Source organism: Artemia sp. Qi Xiang Cuo, chromosome 3 (assembly GCF_049724085.1).
Source record: "Artemia sp. Qi Xiang Cuo chromosome 3, ASM4972408v1, whole genome shotgun sequence".
NCBI lineage: Eukaryota > Metazoa > Arthropoda > Branchiopoda > Anostraca > Artemiidae > Artemia > Artemia sp. Qi Xiang Cuo.
In genome coordinates this window covers 7798928-7820407 of record NC_142796.1, presented here as the reverse complement: position 1 = coordinate 7820407, position 21480 = coordinate 7798928, and the positions used below count along the sequence as shown (strand labels likewise).

At 34.3% G+C, this 21480-nt stretch overlaps 1 protein-coding gene across 1 annotated transcript in view; it reads right to left on the bottom strand.

Annotated features, from left to right (window-relative positions):
* Positions 1–21480, bottom strand: part of LOC148953711 (unconventional myosin-XV-like) — a 548203-nt gene that overhangs the window by 38055 nt on the left and 488668 nt on the right. The gene's annotated exons all lie outside the window — the stretch shown is intronic.

Genomic DNA, 21480 nt, shown 5'->3' with positions numbered 1-21480 from the left:
AGATGCCCACTCATCGCTGCCGAACCGTCATATCCCTGACCAACCATCTTGTTCAGATTAAGAAGGCTTTCGAGAAATCGCAGGATTGATGAAGCCAGACCTTGCCCAGTCAAATCAGAAACTGGGGCAAAACCAAGGAAGTCCTCATGCAGGTTCCCTTTGAATGTGTAGCGGACGCAAACAGACAGGTGCTCCGTGTTCGAAACGTCCGCCGTTTCATCGGCAAGCACCGTTTACTCTTTCCACAATAGACTGCTGAAGAAGCTCCCCGGATGCCGCGATAATACCATTCTGGATGATGGAAGAAAGATATGTGGCATTTCCAACCGCAGAAAGAAGATGGTTCTTCAGAACATCGTCACCGTGTTTCGCCCTCAGCCGCAGTAGTGCTCGGAAGTTGCCATCATTGTGAGAAGGTTCTGGATCTGAGACAAAAATGGGGCCGGAATCGTTAGTACCACGAAGGGCAAGCTGTTGCCGCCCACAAAATATCACCGTCTCAACAATTGGTCGCAACTTCTGGCGATTTTCTTGAACCTGCGCTTTCCTTGCCGCGTCTAGTTGGTGCGCGATATTGTCCTGCCTTTTCTCCGAGACAGAAATGAAGTTTTCAGCCGATACGAGGCAGTTTCTATGAAACTCTGCTTGTTGGTGAGCTGTGAAGCACTCTATTGCATCCTTCCAGTTCCTGAATGGTTTGGTGACTAGATTCCCCAAGCGCTGGTGGTAGCCTTTGCAAGCTGTCTCTGACGAGAATAGAACGCAAAATCTGCAAAAAGCAGCGTCCTCAGACGGAGAGTAGGACAACCAACTGAAACGAGCGAGCCAAGTCAACTGAAACTTCCCCTTTCGTTTTTGGGATACTTAAAAATGTAGGAGATATCTGGAGTCCAAGGGCTCTTCAGCAAACGAAGTTTAGAATTTGCATCGAGACTGGATGATTTGTTGACAAAACGACCGATGTCACTTGCAAACAACGACAGAGACTGGATTGGTGCAGGTGCGTCGAAGTTGGTCCCAGGGTCCACGATTCAGAAGCTTCAAAGATGGCTCCAGTGCCCTTCAGATCCACAGGTGTAGATGAATGCTCCACAGACGTCCCGCTATCGCCACTGTCAGAAACATCCCGGGTCCGCTTGGGCGCGAAAAACGACGTAATGTCACACTTCCTCTTCATGTTGAAAATCGCTCTTCTCTTATCCAAGTCCGAAATTGAACTGAACTGAACTGACAATCTTGCACTCTTATAACATTTACCTCAAGCCCCCATTAATCCTAATTTACTATGCAAGGTCTGACCTTGCATAATAAGGCAAACATGGGGTTACCTAATTGTGTAAGCTGATCACAACCTTTTACCCACAAAATTGCAATAGGATTTTTGTATGCCACAAAATGCAAAGGGATAATAGCGCATATTAACCCTAATTTACTATGCAAGGTCAGGTGAACATGGGGTTACCTACGGTTACCTAATTGCGTAGGCTGATAAGCACCGTTTACCCACAAAATGCAATAGGATTTAGTGTGGGAGCATAATTTTTTTTCTGGTAAGGTTTTGTCTTTACAGGTATTTTTTAGACTAATTTCCGACTCGGTCAAAAATTTCGGGGGGGGGGGGACTCAAACCGGGTAAACCCCCCCCCCCCCTGCATACGGCCTTGAGCATCCCCCTCCAATCTCCCACAAAATTTTCACACCAAAATTTAACAAAATTTCCATTTATTAACAAAGCCGTTTTCAATTTATTAATGAATTAGTAACTTGTTTTTTAATTTACTATTTAATTTATTTAATTATCATTAATTATTTTAATTGTATTGCTTTATTTAATATTATTTCATTAATTTTTTTATTTTGTGCTAATTAATCAAAAATTAATCAATTATTTTCATTTATTAAATGCACACAACTTTTTAAAAAAATTAAATTTCAAAAATTGCGAAATGATTAGAACCGTTAGATTATTTATTTGAAATTTTGCACTCCTGAAATTTCTGACCCAGGGCAAGTGCCCCTCTCTGCCCTCCCCCCTAAAACCGCCTCTGCTGTAAGCCCGGATACAACTGAAAAAACCAACTCCCTATCAGACACGTTTCGGAATTGTTTAGGTCAACAATAAACCAACTTCAATTAGAAAATGCTGCTGACAGTTCTATAACTTTTTTTATGAATAAAAAATTGTTTTTATGAATTTATAGGGTAACCCGTATCAATTGTGTGGTACTGTCACGATTTAACATATTGGTGAATTCAGTCAATTGCTATATTTAATGAATAAATTAACATAAACATTGATAACGTCATATTTACTTACGTCATATTTACTCGGCGTCCAGGAATGGACTGAGTATTTTGATTATATGTGATTTATTATTTTCATTTGTTAATAAACACACTGAACATATGATGAGCATATGTAAATATATGCCAGTGATTACCCAAGTCGAAATAGCAAAGGGTCTATCTTTGCTTTATAAACACAAATCATAAAGAACAGAAAAAACCTCTTGTTATTACATCCTTACTGTAATTTTTCATGGCTTTAGAATGTACATTAGAACTGTCATTGTCAGTGTCACAGATGGTCACTGTCACACCTAAAGGAGGTATCTAGCTTCTCCTAGAGGTCGTATCTAACACTGTTACAGGTCGTCGCTATCACACCTAAAGGTCATATCTAACATTTTATAAAGGTCGTATCTAACACTATCACTGTCAAAGATTTCATTTTTTAAGTTTAATTTAGACGAGGTTACGTGCGCGCACGTAACCTCGTCTAAATTAAACTTAAAAAATGAAATAAAGCTATGTCGACTTTGCATATTTTATTCAACATATCCGACAATTGATGCAGAAAAAGCATAGAGTTTGTTACTTACTTACTTATATTTTTTTTCCATAATTTATTGAATTAAATTTCTGTATTGTGCATCCAAATGGGGAATTCAAGAAAGAGTTTGTTTCTTACTTGTAATTTTTTCATAATTTCTTGAATAAAGTATCTGTATTGTGTATCCAAGGTTTAAGTTTTGATGTTGCTCCTTACTTTCAGTTGAAGAAACGATATTCTAATTCTTGCATTTCAGGAAAGAAATTCAAAATGAACTTTGAAAAATTAAGATAATGCAACTGTGACAAGATAAATCACAAAAAAACTCTTGTGAAATATTCCAAATCTTGCATTTCAATCAAAGAAATTGAAAAGGAACACTGAAAATCCATAAAATCTAATTTTGATCCGTACGAGCACTACAAAATAATCCTGCAATATTTCAACTCTTGCATTTCATGACAGAAATTCAAAATTAACATCGAAAAATCAAGAGAATTTAACTGTGACAAGTAAAAGCACAACAAGACACTACTGAAATATTCCAACTCTTGCATTTCACGACAGAAATTCAAAATGGACTTTGAAAAATCATGAGAATGTAGCTGTGACAAGGTAAACCAGGACAAGACATTACTGAAATATTCCAGTTCTTGCATTTCACGAAATAAATTCAAAATGAACTTTGAAAAATTAAGAGAATGTAACTGTGACAAGGTAAAGCACAACAAAACACTACTGAAATATTCCAACTCTTGCATTTCACGACAGAAATTCAAAATGAACTTCGAAAAATCAACAGAATTTAACTTTGACAAGGTAAAGCACAACAAATCACTACTGAAATATTCCAACTCTTGCATTTCACGACAGAAATTCAAAATGAACTTTGAAAAATCATGAGAATGTAGCTGTGACAAGGTAAAACCACGACAAGACACTACTGAAATATTCCAATTCTTGCATTTCACGAAAGAAATTCAAAATGAACTTTGAAAAATTGAGAGAATGTAACTGTGACAAGGTAAAGCACAACAAAACACTACTGAAATATTCCAACTCTTGCATTTCAATGAAAGAAATTCAAAATGAACTATGAAAATCAACAGAATGTAACTGTGACAAGGTAAAGCACAACAAAACACTACTGAAATATTCCAACTCTTGCATTTCACGACAGAAATTCAAAATGAATTTCGAAAAATCAAGAGAGTGTAACTGTGACTAGGTAAAGCACAACAACTCACTACTTAAATATTCCAACTCTTTCATTTCACGAAATCAATCCAAAATTAACTTTAAAAATCATTATAATTTATCTGTGACAATGTAAACGTAAACACGACACTGCTGAAATATTCAAACTATTGCTTTTTTCAACAAAAATTCAAAATGAACTTGGAAAGATTAAGAAAATGTAGCTGTGACAAGATAAAGCACAACAAAACACTACTGAAATATTCCAACTCTTGCATTTCAATGAAAGAAATTCAAAATGAACTATGAAAATCAACAGAATGTAACTGTGACAAGGTAAAGCACAACAAAACACTACTGAAATATTCCAACTCTTGCATTTCACGACTGAAATTCAAAATGAACTTCGAAAAATCAAAAGAATGTAACTGTGACAAGGTAATGCACAACAACTCACTACTGAAATATTCCATCTCTTGCTTTTCACGAAAGAAATTCAAAATGAACTTTGAAAAATCATGAGAATGTAGCTGTGACAAGGTAAACCACGACATGACACTCCTGAAATATTCCAATTCTTGCATTTCACGAAAGAAATTCAAAATGAACTTTGAAAAATTAAGAGAATGTAACTGTGACAAGGTAAAGCACAATAAAGCACTACTGAAATATTCCAACTCTTGCATTTCAATGAAAGAAATTCAAAATGAACTATGAAAATCAACAGAATGTAACTGTGACATGGTAAAGCACAACAAAACACTACTGAAATATTCCAACTCTTGCATTTCACGACAGAAATTCAAAATGAACTTCGAAATATCAAGAGAATGTAACTTTGACAAGGTAGCACAACAACAAACTACTTAAAGATTCAAAATCATTAATTTAAATTAAATATATTAAAATTTAACTATTAAAATAAAGATAATGTATCTGTGAAAAGGTAAAGCAAAACAAAACACTACTGAAATATTCCAACTCTTGCATTTCACTACAGAAATTCAAAATGAACTTCGAAAAATCAAGAGAATGTAACTGTGACAAGGTAAAGTACAACAAGTCACTACTGAAATATTCCAACTCTTGCATTTCACGACAGAAATTCAAGAGGAACTTTGAAAAATCATGAGAATGTAGCTGTGAGAAGGTAAACCACGACAAGACACTACTGAAATATTCCAATTCTTGCATTTTACGAAAGAAATTCAAAATGAACTTTGAAAAATTAAGAGAATGTAACTGTGACAAGGTAAAGCACAACAAAACACTACTGAAATATTCCAAGTCTTGCATTTAAATGAAAGAAATTCAAAATTAATTATTAAAATCAACAGAATGTAACTGTGACAAGGTAAAGCACAACAAAACACTACTGAAATATTCCAACTCTTGCATTTCACGAAAGAAATTCGAAATGAAATTCGAAAAATCATGAGAATGTAGCTGTTACAAGGAAAACCACAACAAGTCACAACTGAAATATTCCAACTATTGCATTTCACGACAGAAATTCAAAATGAACTTTGAAAAATCATCAGAATGTAGCTGTGACAAGGTAAAGCACAACATGACACTACTGAAATATTCCAACTCTTGCATTTCACAACAGAAATTAAAGATGACATTTTAAAAATAATGATAATGTAGCTGAGACAAGGTAAAACAAGATAATACACAACTGTAATATTCCCATTCTTTCATTTCAATAAAGAAATACAAAATGAACTTTGAAAATTAAGAGAATGTAACTGTGGCAAGATAAAGCACGACAAAACACTACTGAAATATTCCAACTCTTGCATTTCAATGAAATAAATTCAAAATGAACTATGAAAATCAACAGAATGTAACTGTGACAAGGTAAAGCACAACAAAACTCTACTGAAATATTCCAACTCTTCTATTTCACGACAGAAATTCAAAATGAACTTCGAAAAATCAAGAGAATTTAACTGTGACAAGGTAAAGCACAACAAGTCACTACTGAAATATTCCAACTCTTGCATTTCAACGAAAGAAATACAAAATGAACTTTGAAAAATCCTGAGAATGTAACCGTGACAAGGTAATACCACGACACGACACTACTGAAAAATTCCAATTCTTGCATTTCGCGAAAGAAATTCAAAATGAACTTTAAAAAATTAAGACAATGTAAATGTGACAATGTAAAGAACAACAAAACACTACTGAAATATTCCAACTCTTGCATTTCAATGAAAGAAATTCAAAATGAACTATGAAAATCAACAGAATGTAACTGTGACAAGGTATAGCACAACAAAACACTGATGAAATATTCCAACTCTTGCATTTCACGACAGAAATTCAAAATGAACTTCGCGAAAAATCAAGAGAATGTAACTGTGACAAGGTAAAACACAACAAGTCACTACTGAAATATTCCAACTTTTGCATCTCACGACAGAAATTCAAAATGAACTTTGAAAAATCATGAGAATGTATCTTTGACAATGTAAACCACTACAATATACTACTGAAATATTCCTATTGTTGTCTTTCACTAAAGAAATTAAAAATGAACTTTGAAAAATTAAGAGAATGTAACTGGGACAAAGTGAAGCACAACAAAACACTACTGAAATATTCCAAATCCTGCATTTCAATGAAAGAAATTCAAAATGAACTATGAAAATCAACAGAATGTAACTGTGACAAGGTAAAGCACAACAAAACACTACTGAAATATTCCAACTCTTGCATTTCACGACAGAAATTCAAAATAAACTTCGAAAAATCAAGAGAATGTAATTGTAACAAGGTAAAGCATAACATGTCACTACTGAAATATTCTAGCTCTCGCATTTCACGACAGAAATTCAAAATGAATTTTAAAAAATCACGCGAATGTAGCTGTGACAAGGTAAACCACAACATGACATTACTGAAATATTCCAATTCTTGCATTTCACGAAAGAAATTCAAAATGAACTTTGAAAAATTAAGAGAATGTAACTGTGACAAGGTAAAGCACAACAAAACACTACTGAAATATTCCAACTGTTGCATTTCAAAGAAAGAAATTCAAAATGAACTATGAAAATCAACAGAATGTAACTGTGACAAGGTAAAGCACAACAAAACACTACTGAAATATTCCAACTCTTGCATTTCATGACAGAAATTAAAAATGAACTTAAAAAAAATTAAAAGAATGTAGCTGTTACAAGGTAAAGCACAACAAATCACTACTGAAATATTCCAACTCTTGCATTTCAACGAAAGAAATCCAAAATGAACTTTGAAAAATCATGTGAATGTAGCTGTGACAAGGTAAACCACGACAAGACACTACTGAAATATTCCAATTCTTAAATTTCGCGAAGGAAATTCAAAATGAACTTTGAAAAATTAAGAGAATGTAACTGTGACAAGGTAAAGCACAACAAAACACTACTGAATTATTCCAACTCTTGCATATCAATGAAAGAAATTCAAAATGAACTATGAAAATCAACAGAATGTAAATGAGACAAGGTAATGCACAACAAAGCACTACTAAAATATTCCAACTCTTGCATTTTACGACAGAAATTCAAAATGAACTTCAAAAAATCAAGAAAATGTAACTGTGACAAGGTAAAGCACAACAAGTCACTACTGAAATATTCCAACTCTTGCATTTCACGACAGAAATCAAAAAATAACTTTTAAAAGTCAATAGAATTTATCTGTTAAAAGTTAAACCAATACATGAAAATCATTAATTATTTCAACATTTGCATGTCTCTAAAGAAATTCAAAATGAACTATGAAAAATTAAGAGAATGTAACTGTGACAAGGTAAAGCACAACAAAACACTACTGAAATATTCCAACTCTTGCATTTCAATGAAAGAAATTCAAAATGAACTATGAAAATCAATAGAATGTAACTGTGACAAGGTAAAGCAGAACAAAACACTACTGAAATATTCCAACTCTTGCATTTCACTGACTTAAATTCAAAATGAACTTCAAAAAATCAACAGAATGTAACTGTGTATAATAAAGCACAACAAAACACTACTGAAATATTCCAACTCTTGCATTTCACGAACGAAATTCAAAATGCACTTTGAAAAATCATGAGAATTTAACTGTGACAAGGTAAAGCACAACAATTCACTACTGAAATATTCCAACTCTTGCATTTCACGACAGAAATTCAAAATGAACTTTGAAAAATCATGAGAATGTAGCTGTGACAAGGTAAACCACGACAAGAGACTACTGAAATATTCCAATTCTTGCATTTCACGAAAAAAATTCATAATGAACTTTGAAAAATTAAGAGAATGCAACTGTGACAAGGTAAAGCACAACAAAACACAACTGAAATATTCCAACTCTTGCATTTCAATGAAAGAAATTCAAAATGAACTATGAAAATCAAGAGAATGTAACTGTGACAAGGTAAAGCACAACAAAACACTACTGAAATATTCCAACTCTTGAATTTCACGACAGAAATTCAAAATGAACTTCGAAAAATCAAGAGAATGTAACTGTGACAAGGTAAAGCACAACAAGTCACTACTGAAATATTCCAACTCTTGCATTTCAATGAAAGAAATCCAAAATTAACTTTGAAAAATCATGATAATGTAGCTGTGACAAGATAAACCACAACTAGTCACTAATGAAATATTCCAACTCTTGCATTTCACGAAAAAAATTCAAAATTAACTTAGGAAAATTAAGAGAATGTAACTGTGACAAGGTAAAGCACAACAAAACACTACTGAAATATTCCAAATCTTGCATTTCAATTAATGAAATTAAAAATTAACTATCAAAATCAAGAGAATGTAACTGTGACAAGGTAAAGCACAACAAAACACTTATGAAATATTCCAACTCTTGCATTTCACGACAGAAATTCAAAATGAACTTCTAAAAATCAAGAGAATGTAACTGTGACAAGGTAAAACACAACAAGGCACTACTGAAATATTCCAACTTTTGCATTTTAACGACAGAAATCTAAAATAAACTTTGAAAAATCATGAGAATGTAGCTGTGACAAGGTAAACCACGACATGATACTACTGAAATATTCCTATTCGTGTACTTCACGAAAGTAATTCAAAGTGAACTTAGAAAAATTAAGAGAATGTAACTTGGACAAGGTAAAGCAAAACAAAACACTACTGAAATATTCCAACTCTTGCATTTCAATGAAAGAATTTCAAAATGAACTTTGAAAATCAACAGAATTTAACTGTGACAAGCAAAAGCACAACAAAACACTACTGAAATATTCCAACTCTTGCATTTCACGACAGAAATTCAAAATGAACTTCGAAAAATCAAGAAAATGTAACTGTGACATGGTAAAGCTGTGGATTTCCACCATTCAGGCTGGTGGACTAAGACCCCAATACTGATCTAGTGGATTTCCACCATTCAGGCTAGTGGACTAAGATCCCAATACTGAGCTAGTGGATTTCCATCATTCAGGCTGGTGGACTAAGACTCCAATACTGAGCTAGTGGATTTCCACCATTCGGGCTGGTGGACTAAGACCCCAATACTGAGCTAGTGGATTTCCACCATTCAGGCTGGTGGACTAAGACCCCAATTTTCCAACTCTTGCATTTCACGACAGAAATTCAAAATGAACTTCTAAAAATCAAGAGAATGTAACTGTGACAAGGTAAAGCACAACATGTCACGACTGAAATATTCCAACTCTTGCATTTCACGCCAGAAATTCCAAATGAACTTCGTAAAATCATGAGACTGTAGCTGTGACAAGGTAAACCACGACAAGACACTACTGAAATATTCCAATTCTTGCATTTCACGAAAGAAATTCAAAAATGAACTTTGAAAAATTAAGAGAATGTAACTGTGACAAGGTAAAGCACAACAAAACACTACTGAAATATTCCAACTCTTGCATTTCAATGAAAGAAATACAAAATGAACTATGAAAATCAACAGAATGTAACTGTGACAAGGTAAAGCACAACAGAACACTACTGAAATATTCCAACTCTTGCATTTCACGACAGAAATTCAAATTGAACTTCGAAAGAATATATTCTAAAATAATCACTTAATTGGCCTCTTAATGTTATAACGAATTGTTCAAAGTAGTTTCTCCCAAATAATGTTTCTAATATTACTGAGTTTTCTGAGTTTTATTTATTAAGAATCCTTTTTTCTTGTGTTAATATCTCTCTTCTTCTAAGATAAAAACATCCGGTTATTGGAAACCCACTTACTAACATGTGATTGATACTCAAACTATACCTGTCAGATTAATATTAAGCATTCGTGACGGGTTATTTTGATAAAGTATTAAATATGCGCAAAGCTAAGTGCAAAAACATATCCTAGTTAAAGACTATTTGTTCAACCCTCAACTTTGCACTAGCCATATGTTTATATAGAGTTTGATTAAAGAAATAATGGATTTTTGTATTAGAAAACATCTTGCTTAAAAGAGAAATTACCGGTAAGGTTTATAACTCAATAAGAAAGCATGACAAGCAATTTGTTAGTTTTTCGCTATAATTACTCTTTCATACTTTATCAATGCCGGAGATGGCACTGAAAGAAAATGCAGTGGAATTATTATTGAATCATTCAGACACAAGTTTAAGTCTAAATCCTCGGAAGTTACGCGCTTGAAAAAATTTGCCTTATTTTTGAAAATACGGAAAGAAAAAAAATTATATACATTTACAAATTCTGACTGCACAAGCTCATAGAATAGCATGGAAGGGAACATAAGCCCCTAGAATAGAATGGGAGGTAATAGCAGCCCATTAAAGAGCTGTGTAGTTAAAATAAGCCTGTAAATGTCATATTACAGTACATAATCACCTATAATAGTATTGGATGGAACATAAGCCCTTAAAACAGCTGAGGAGGGGACAATAGCCTTTTAATAGCACAGGAAGCAACATAATCTCCTAGAATACCATGGGAGGGAACATACGCTCCTATAATAGCATGGGAGGGAACATAAGCCCTTAAAATATCATGGGAGGGAACATAAGCCTTGTAATAGCATAGGAAGGAACATAAGCTCCTAGAATAGCATGGGAGGGAACATAAGCCCTTAAAATAGCATGGGAGGGAACATAAGCCCTTGAAATAGCATTGGAAGGAACATAAGCTCCTATAATAGCATGGGAGGGAACATAAGCCCTTAAAATAGCATGGGAGGGAACATAAGCCCTTGTAATACCATAGGAAGGAACATAAGCTCCTAGAATAGCATGGGAGGGAACATAATCCACCCAAATCCATAAGTACATGCTCTGGAAAGGTACCAAGGAACATAAGGCAAGGAAATAACACAGGAAGGAACATAGTCGGCTAGAATAACACAGGTGGAACATAATCGGCTAGAAATATAACCTAGGTTACTACTGACGTTTTCAGGGGAGATTTTTCCTGGTAGTGGGGGGGGGGGGTGGGTGGGTCGGGGGTGATGTGGGAGGATCTTTCCATGAAGGAAGTTTTCATGGGGGAAGGGACATTGCTATGAAGGGGACGCCAGACTTCCCAGCATTATTTAAAAAAAGATCAGAAATTTCATATAAAAAACAAGTATTTCAATTGCAACAGCAGCAACATCGAAACTTTAAACGAACAGAAAATATTACATATATAATTGGGTTCACCCCGTAGTCAATACCTCGCTCTTTAAGCCAAAGATTTTGTAGTACTTTCATAAGAGCTATTTATTCTAATTAACGGCATTTGTGATTAAGCGTTCATTTTTAAAGATTTGGAACAAAATTCGAACTTTCGCTTAAAGAGCAAGGTATTGACTAGGGGGCGAACCCCATAATGAACGTATTAAAAATATATGAATATAGAAGTTCGTTACGTAAGTTAATTCGTAAGTTACGTATATTTATTACTAATAAAAACGTTCGTAAATAAAATTAAACAAGTTTCGATAAAGCCAATTAACTAAATAAAAGTAAATTAATATGAAAATTTTGTTTTAATTATTCATGTACGGTGAGCCAAGATCAAAACCTGTATTTATTCAAAAACGTTCAAAAATTAAATATAAAAAAAAAAGTCTTTTAAACTGAAAGTAAGGAGCGACGTTAAAACTTAAAACGAACAGAAATTATTCCGTATATGAAAGAGACTGTCCCCTCCTCAACGCCTCGCTCCTTCCGATACAGTTTGAATCTGTCATACAAATTTATTTTTTAAAACAATAAAAAAAATTTTGCGTAAAGAGCGAGGCGTTGAGGAGGGAACAGCCCCTTTCATATACGGAATAATTTATATTCGTTTAAGTTTTAATGTCGTTCCTTACTTTCAGTTAAAAAAACTTGTTTTTTTTATTTAATCACAACTAAAGGTCGAATCTAACATTTTCTAAAGGTTATATCTAACACTGTCAAAGATCGTCGCTGTCACAATTAATGGTCTCATCTAACGTTTTCCGGCTTTACTGAACTACCAAAACTATTCATTAAACTTTTCTTAAAATACCAAGAATATGCCTAGGATCCGTTAGGTCTAATCATACCTGAAAACTGCCCTTTCATAAGATTTGTATCTTTGTTGTTTCAAATTTAAGAAGTTTCAAATTTGCGTCAATGTTGTCACGTTGAATTGTGAGAGTAAATAAAAAAAAACTATTTAAATAAGTTTTATTAACTAAAAGTATTTCACCCGTAAAAATTCAATCTTTTGCTTCTCAAAGACAACTACACTTTAAAAGGAAAACTAAAACATTTTAAGCTGCTTAATGCCATGTGTTTTTAGTTTTTTTTTTCGGATTTTTAACATGTTTGTTATAATTATAATAATCGCTAAGATAAACCGTATATTTTAAAGGGAATATTAACAGCGACGGATCCAGGGGATGATTTTAGGGGCACGTAGCCCCCCCCCCCTCCCCGCCGAAGTTCAAAAGTTGCACTAATTACAAAATAGGAGGTGCAAAAATATACCGATGGGAGAGCCATCCCCTTCTATCCTGATCCTTTCATGATATTGATGGTTTTAATTGGACTCTCCATCATTGTGGGTTTTGATGTGTAGAAAACATTTAAATTACTTTCCAGAATAAGATTCACTACAGGGAGCAAAAAAAACATGTTAAAGAAAATGTTGGTTCGGGTTAACCTCAGATTGTACAAGATTTCTATCAGCCATAAAGCCCAAATCCTAGAAAGACAGCGAGGAAACCCCAGATGTACTGATTTGAACCAATTTTTCTTCACTTCATCGATTTAATTAGATTATTTTTAATTAATTTCAGTAATTAATTTGTAAACGTCAATTAAAACTTATTAAAAACTTAGGTAATTTATTTGTGTTAAAACGCAACTTAACAGTCCTGTTCATGACCTCTTTTGAACTAACTACTATAAGAAAACATACTATAACAAAAAATAGATAAAAATTAAATAAAAACATAAGTAACTATAACAAAAATTAAGTAAATATCAAAAGAGTAGTTCCGTTCAACTTCCCATTCAACACCGTTTCGAAATATAATGGTTGCTACCAAGACAATTGCGATCCACCCCCAGCAGAGTGCTAGCCGAGTGATTGGCACGCTAGACTTGAAATCCTGTGTTCGTAGGGACAGGGGTTTGAGTCCTGGTGTCGCTGATTATTTTGCTTGGAACGGGGGTTACCGGTTTGACTCAGTAAGCTTAGTCAGAGTAGATTCAGCTTCGAATAGGCACCTGGAGAAAACACGGGAAGGGTTGGATTGCCCCCCCCCCCAAACATACATTGCACAGCCGGTCAAAGGCAGAGACTCAGGATATCAGAACTTATGCTACGTATGGCCATTGGTCAGCATACGAAAAAGCTTTATAAACAAAACTATGCCGATTTTGTTGGTTTGCACTCCTTTTTGTAGTTATATCTCACCAAAAGTTAGGCAAAATAGCGCTAATTAAAAGAACAAACAAAAAAAACACACAAAATCAGCAATATTTTGCATATAGGCTAGGATTATATCTGGCCTCACTAAGGGGAGGGGCCTGCGACATTATTGTCAGAGTAGCAAACATTATATTTGGAAGCATTATTAAATAGGAAATAAAATGGTACTACTCTTTTGGTATTATCGTGTTTAAATCATGAGGCCATGTAGGCCTACAAGAATGTAATCGAACCTAATTATACAAAACCACCAAATGTGCATTAAAGTCCATGGAAAAATTTTGCAAGCATAGTGGAAGGGCCGTATCCAGGGGGGTGCCCGGTTTGAGATCATCCCCCTGATTTTTTTGTCCGGCTCGCATAAAAGTAACAAAAATAATGAATTTTTTTACTGTACTAAAAGTAGCATATTTTGCTGTATTTTGTGAATTTTTTGCTAACCCCCCCCCCCCAAACAAAATCTTGGATATGTTCCTAATAGTGCGTATAAGCTCTTCGAGCTATAGGCCCTACAAGGCCTACATAACACTTTCCTCTTCTTTCTTCTGAGCAGTAAAACAAAACATTTTAAATAAAAGAAAATATGTGGTAAGGATATACATCTAAGACGAACAATAATATTTAATTCAAAAATCGACGCCCCCTTCAACCAGTTAAATAAGTATATTAGATCGAAATTAGTTTAGTAAAAACTTTAGTAAAAACTTAGCAAAAAAATCGCTTTCTTGTTGAAGCAAATCACCTTCAATCCAAAGGTTTATCGTTCAGTGTTCCCAATCAGCTGATCAGCCCAAATTGTGTTTCTGGCTTTCTTTTATTCATTATTTAAGCTCAAATCAACAATCTAATAGAGATAAAACAACCTTCATCAAGAAAAAGTGCAAAAAAAGTCAAAACAGAACCATTCTGGATTCTATTCCCCCCCCTCCATATAGATTTATTCCTTTCCACTTAGTTTTGTACAGCACCTTCAGTTTTCAACACCCTCGTAAACACTAGAAACAGGATGAGTCCAGATTTAAAAACTACTAGGCCACCCGAGGCCAACACAGCTACGTATGTTGTTCATCCCTCCGCCACCCTTGTCTGCTCCAAACTTCACCCTTTACTCTCTCCCATGAGCTTCATATTTCCCTTGATTCATTTTCTTACGGCCTCATCCCACGCCAACCGAGGACGACTGAATTTTTTTTGGCCCTAATTTAATTGCCAAAAGATTTGCAGATTAGTATTTCAAAGTTTTAAAATTAAAAAAGTAGTTTAAAAAACGACGATTAAATAGTTATTTAGTTAGAGCAAGAGCCCCGGTGCCAATAATAACGATGGAATGAAAAATAATGGCCAAGACTTTTCTTTGAATCAAAATGTTTATAGTTTATTTTTGCAAAGCAATAGGAATGGTGGAGTTTCAAGTTTTTTTTTTTTTCGGGTCCCTTTAATTTTTTTTTTTATTTTAAAAAGAACTTAAACCGAGTCACGCTCAGGATTTTTTTTTCTAGTGTCATGAAGAAAAAAAAACTTTTTGTTCATGTGAGATAAAAATATAGATAATGTGGATAATTCACAGCATACCATTTCTGAAATCCTAATAATATCCAAAAAAGTTATACAAAGTTGAAGAGAAATTTTCACAAAAAAACTAAACTTTTATGCATAAGAAAACCAAATGTGTTTCGCACTATCAGCAGGGCGTGACTCCAATCATACCTAATGGCAGCATAACGACTAAGAGGCCAAAAACCGCTAAAATTCATGTAATATAAAACTTTCATGCCGCCTAAGGAAATTCACGTTTGCCAGATTTCTAACTACAGGTTCCTACAGGTGTTTTTAGAAATGACAAAGATTGGAACTATAAGAAAAACTATGGTTTAAAAAGAAAGAGCATATTTCGAAGACTGACATGGATATTTTAAATACGTACTTTATTATTAAGTATATATTGAGTTTATTAAGCCAAAACTGCAAAGGAAATGAAGGTCTTTTTTGAAACTTCGCACTCGTAGGGCAATATTCAGTAAATATTTAAATTCTTAGGGAATTTCTTAGAGCCCCAACAAGTTCATACATTTGCCAGATTTCTAGCTGCAGGTTCCCACAAGTGTTTTTAGAAATGGCAAAGGTTGAAACTGTAATAAAAACAACATTTTAAAAAGAAGAGCACATTCCGAAAACTGACACTAGTTAAATTCTTAAGAAAATATTTAGTAATATTCAGATTCCTAAGGAATTTCTTAGAATCCTAAAGAAATCTTTCATTTGCCAGGTTTTTAACTAACGGTTCCAAATGATGTTTTTAGAAATAACAAATATTGAAATTATAGTAAAAACTATGTTTTGAAAAGAAAGGGCATATTTTGAAAATTGAATTTTAAAAGAGCGTAATTTGACTGATAAATAGATATTTTAGCTACGTACTTTATTATTATGTATATAGCCTATTACGTTTTATTAAGCAAAAGGCGCCAAAGAAATGAGCATCATTTTTGGAGTTTTAAATTCCCACGGGAACTATTTAGAAGCATTTAAATTCCTACGGAATTTAAAACGATTTTTTTAGGGAATAAAAATCCTAGGGAATTCGTACATTTCCCAGGTTTCTAACTATAAGTTCCTACAGGTGTTTTTAGAAATGATGGAGAACGAAGTATAAAATGTCTTAGAAGGATGGGGCGTTTTTCTAAGATTGGAACGCGATTTGACAGACAAATATATGTTTTAACTGTATACTTTATTATAAAAGTATAAAGGACAGTGAAAAAATGAGATGTCATTTTTCAATTGGTTAAGTGTAAATTTAGACACCCATGCATATCTTAAGGATTTGGAAAAAATAAAAATTCAATTTTTTACCCCCATACGATGTTTTTGGTAGCAGCAGGTACCAAATTAAAAAAAAAGAAATGTGGCTGAATAATTAGCAAAATTCGCACAGTTCAACGTAGCGACAAAAATATGACGCAGCCCTATAAACTTCACAGTTTTGAAACAACCTAAAGGAAAGTCTTAGAAATCTACATTTTTCAGGTGTAAACAGATCTAAGATGGGCATCAAAATGTGTTTATAAACATTTTTGTTACCTTTTTACGAGTCAAAAAACATTTCGAGGGGGGCCGAGATTCCCAACCACCCACTCGAAACGGCATTGGGTCCATACCACCCACTAAAAAATATTTTGATGCCACTGTTACTCCAAGTATATGGCTAGTTTATTAGGAAAAAAAATAGGCATTAAATTCCTTTTAAAATTCGTCTTCAAAATGGACTAAAAAGTAGAAATTTTTTTCTTGATAATTTCTGAATATAAGTGAAAACGAGGGGCAAGAAACGGATTGGGTTTTGCATAACATATAAAACTGATGTCAGAAATGTACCATAACATACATATACATAACATAACATGCGTAACGTAACATACATATACAACTGATCTAAGTTAGAAATGTAAAAATCGGAGAGTTGAGGAAAAAAGTTGGTGAGCTGGGGAAAAAGAGTTATAAAGATCAAGTTATGGAAAGCCCAACGCGTTGAACTGAACTGATTACTTGAACTGAACTTGAACATTACATAACTGATTCTGATAATTCAGATTTGATGAAACTCAGATCCATAGAAAGTGCAATTTTGTTTTCGAGCAGAATTGTATCAATAAAGTTCAGGAAAGGGCCATCCTTAAAATAGTCCAGCATACCTGCTTGGAAACCGCTAAAAATCAGCTCAAAGGAAGTATTATTTGAGTAAATTGACAGCTTTAGGAGCTCCCTGTAGTAGCTCCCCATTTTTTTTTAAACCTTGCCGACACAGAGGACGTATTATTTATTCTGTGGATACATTAAAAAGACAGCGCTTTGCTGAACGATTAGTAAAAAATTTCCTTTTATTTCAAACGTTAGCTTTTCGAACTGTTTACACACTTGAGATTCCCGATCAATTTTTTTTTTTAACAAAATTGCTTTGGGAGTTCACTGTGATGATGGTAAAATTTGTAAAGGGCCGAATGCCCTTGAGGTAGCCAGCCAAAGCTGAGACTGATAAAAAAAATTTCTGGTATCGAATAGCCTTAATGTTTTTTTATGTAAGCGTATCATGGGTTGTTGCTTAATCTTCAGTAGCAGATCTGTTCGATAGGATTGGACTAAAACCGTTTGACCACTTGCCATGTCGTCTGGAATCGACCCGAATCTTCACCCGAATCGATTCGAAAAAGTCACTTATTTGGCATATTCAAAAGAGCGGAAAAAAAATCTTCCTTCGGGTCGATTTTTTTTTCTGCTTCTATAACAAAGGTTATTATGACTTCTAGGGTACATTTGTGTTAGTTTATCATTTTCGTAATTTAATTTTGTTGAAAATAGATTTATGTTGTCCTATTTAAAACACAAACATTATTTGGTACTGTTTTGCTTAATGGTACACAACGGCTATAGGACAGTCGAATGGATGCAGGGATGGAGACCCGTAAAGCGGGTAATCAAACAGTTCGTGGTAACGAACTATAAGTAAGGCGTGACCCGGCTCAATGATAACCGAAACTCTAGAAAACAGGATTTTGATACCAATAGATACATCAAAAGAATCAGATTTTAATGCTGATTTCAAATATATAAGTTTCATCAAAGGTTACGCGCCTGAGAAAATTTGGTTTTCGAAAAAAGGGAGAAAGACCCCCTAAAAGCTATAAAACATTAATGAAAATCGCACCATCATATTCACCGTATCTGAGAACCCTGCTGTAGAAGTTTCAAGCTCCTATCTGCATAAATGTGGGATTTTGCATTTGTTGCCAGAAGAAAGATCACTGATGCGTGTTTATTTTATTATTAATTTCTTTTTCCCAGGGGTGATCGTATCGACCTAGTGGTCCTAGAATATCGTGGGAGGGCTCATTGGAACGGAAATTAAAAGTTCTAGCGCCCTTTTTAAGTAACAAAAAAAATGGAGGGCAACTAGGGCCCCTCCCACGCTCATTTTTTACCAAAGTCACCAGATCAAAATTTTGAGATAGCCATTTTGTTCAGAATGGTCGAAAATATGATAACTATGTCTTTTAGGATGACTTAATCCCCCGAAGTCCCCGAGGGGAGGGCTGAAAGTTATGAACTTTACCCAATGTTAACATGTAGTTTTGGTTATTGGGAAGCATACAGACGTTTTCAGGGGGGATTTCTTCTGGTAGTGGGGGGGGGGCTGGGTCGGGGGTTATGTAGAAGGATCTTTCCATGAAGGAAGTTTTCATGGGAGAAGGGACATTGCTATACAGGGGGCGCCGGATTTCCCAGCATTATTTAAAAAAAATCAGAAATTAAATAAAAAAAAAACAAGTTTTTCAACTGAAAGTAAGGAGCAACATCAAAACATAAAACGAAAAGAAAATATTACGCATATGATTGGGTTCACCCCCTAGTCAATACCTTGCTCGATTTTTTAGTACTTTCATAAGAGCTATTTATTCTAATTAACGGCCATTGTGATTAAGAGGTCATTTTTAAAGAATTAGAACAAAATTCGGACTTTAGCTTAAAGAGCAAGGTATTGACTAGGGGGCGAAACCCATAATATACTTATTAAAAATATATGAATATAGAAGTTCGTTACGTAAGTTAATTCGTAAGTTACGTATGTTTATTACTAATAAAAACGTTCGTAAATAAAATCAAACAGGTTTCGAGAAAGCCATTTAACCAGATAAAAGTAAAATCAATATGCAAATTTTGTTTTAATTATTCATGTACGATGAGCTAAAATCAAAACCTGCATTAATTCAAAAACATTCAAAAAATAAATAATTTTTTTTTACGTGAAAGTAAGGAACGACGTTAAAACTTAAAACGAACAGAAATTATTCCGTATATGAAAGGGGCTGTCCCCGCCTTAACGCCTTGCTCTTTACGATAAAGTTTGACTTTCTCACAACTATATTTTTTTAAAAAATAAAAAACTTTAGCTTAAAGAGCAAGGCGTTGAGGAGGGGACAGCCCCTTTCATATACGGAATAATTTCTGTTCGTTTCAAGTTTTAACGTCGTTCCTTACTTTCATTTAAAAAAACTTTAATTGCTATCTAAATTGATCGAAGAGCGTGGTTTCTCATTGAATTTACAATATTTAAACTGTCGTTTTTCGGGGTTTAGGGGGGAGGGGAAGGTACCTAGGTTAGGTCAGGTTACGTATTTAATATATGATATGCTTTACCCCCCCCCCACCACCACCCACCTAATGTACAAATATATAGCCCAAATTTATTTCTAAACTACTATATATACATCCTATTTTTTTTTTTTTTTTTTATTAGCATTAACCAAACTTGACTTCTTTAGTGTGTACCATTAAGCGGAACAGTACCCATAATTTTAATATTTTAAGGATACTCGCTTCCTAAGCAACTGTAATTGGCCTACATAGTAGTACGAGATTGAATTGGGGAAATTTGTTGGGGGAGAGGGGGGGCTTGATCCCTCTGGTAAGTGTATGGACGAGCCCAGAGCCAAAACTGGAAATAAAAATCTATAAAATTATGGTAAAATACTAGATAGCAGCAAGAACAGTGAAGCTGAAGCAAAACAAAATCAGTTCAGTGCTATAAATTAGACCCATGCTCTAAGTAGGTCTATTTGAACCACATTTCTAACCATATACAGATATAGGGAGGGGGAGAGACAGGGAGAGGGTAGAAGACATTTAATAAAATTGATGAAACGAAGAAAAAGCGCTTTCCAAAAAATTGCCAGACTTCTAACCAAGGCCGTAACCAGGATTTTATTTTTCGGAGGAGGTTTTAATAAAAAAAAAAAATTTTGGGGGGGAGGGGTTTACACAAAAAAAACTAAAAAGACGCATACAAAATTTGTTATTCCCATTTTTGTTACGTTTTTACGAGTCAGATAAACATTTCGGGGGGAGGGGTTCAAACCCCCTACTCCCCCTGGATACTGCTTTGCTTCTAACTTAAGAGGCTGGTTAGTTTTTATTTGCGTTGGGCAAATTACAAAAATAGAAATGCTGAATAGTTTCAGCATTACGGTCTGAATCCGACCATATTCAGACAGAATACATCAGAGTTCGGATAACTATGAAGAGAGAGGGGAGATGATGTTTGCTATCCTTTTTTTACTTCCCGTGATTTTTGTACAATTTACCTGTTTTTCGATGTTTTGAAAAATTTGCCACTCCTGCACTAGAACAAATTTTTCAGGCACATAACTATTCATTTTACTAAGCTTATGCTCTTTTTGCTCATTATTTTTCACCTTTTCTATCCGGTATAACACTAAGAAGAATCGGCACCCTGAAAATGTCCCCTGTCACCTCCGAATAACAAAAATGCCAGGATTAATTTAATACAGGTGCTGTTTCTAAGCAAAATCATCCTAAATGCTCTTTAGGCTGAAGGGGACTTTAGGGGGACAAGAACCCCTTTGGAGAGGGGGCAACTTAAAATACGCCGAAATGGGCAAATCATACGATAAATTTTAGAAATTATGCGAAAAATTATAAAAACCTTGATATTGGGGGGGGGGGGGAATATACCTCCTTATTTTATTATTTTTGCAGTAGGA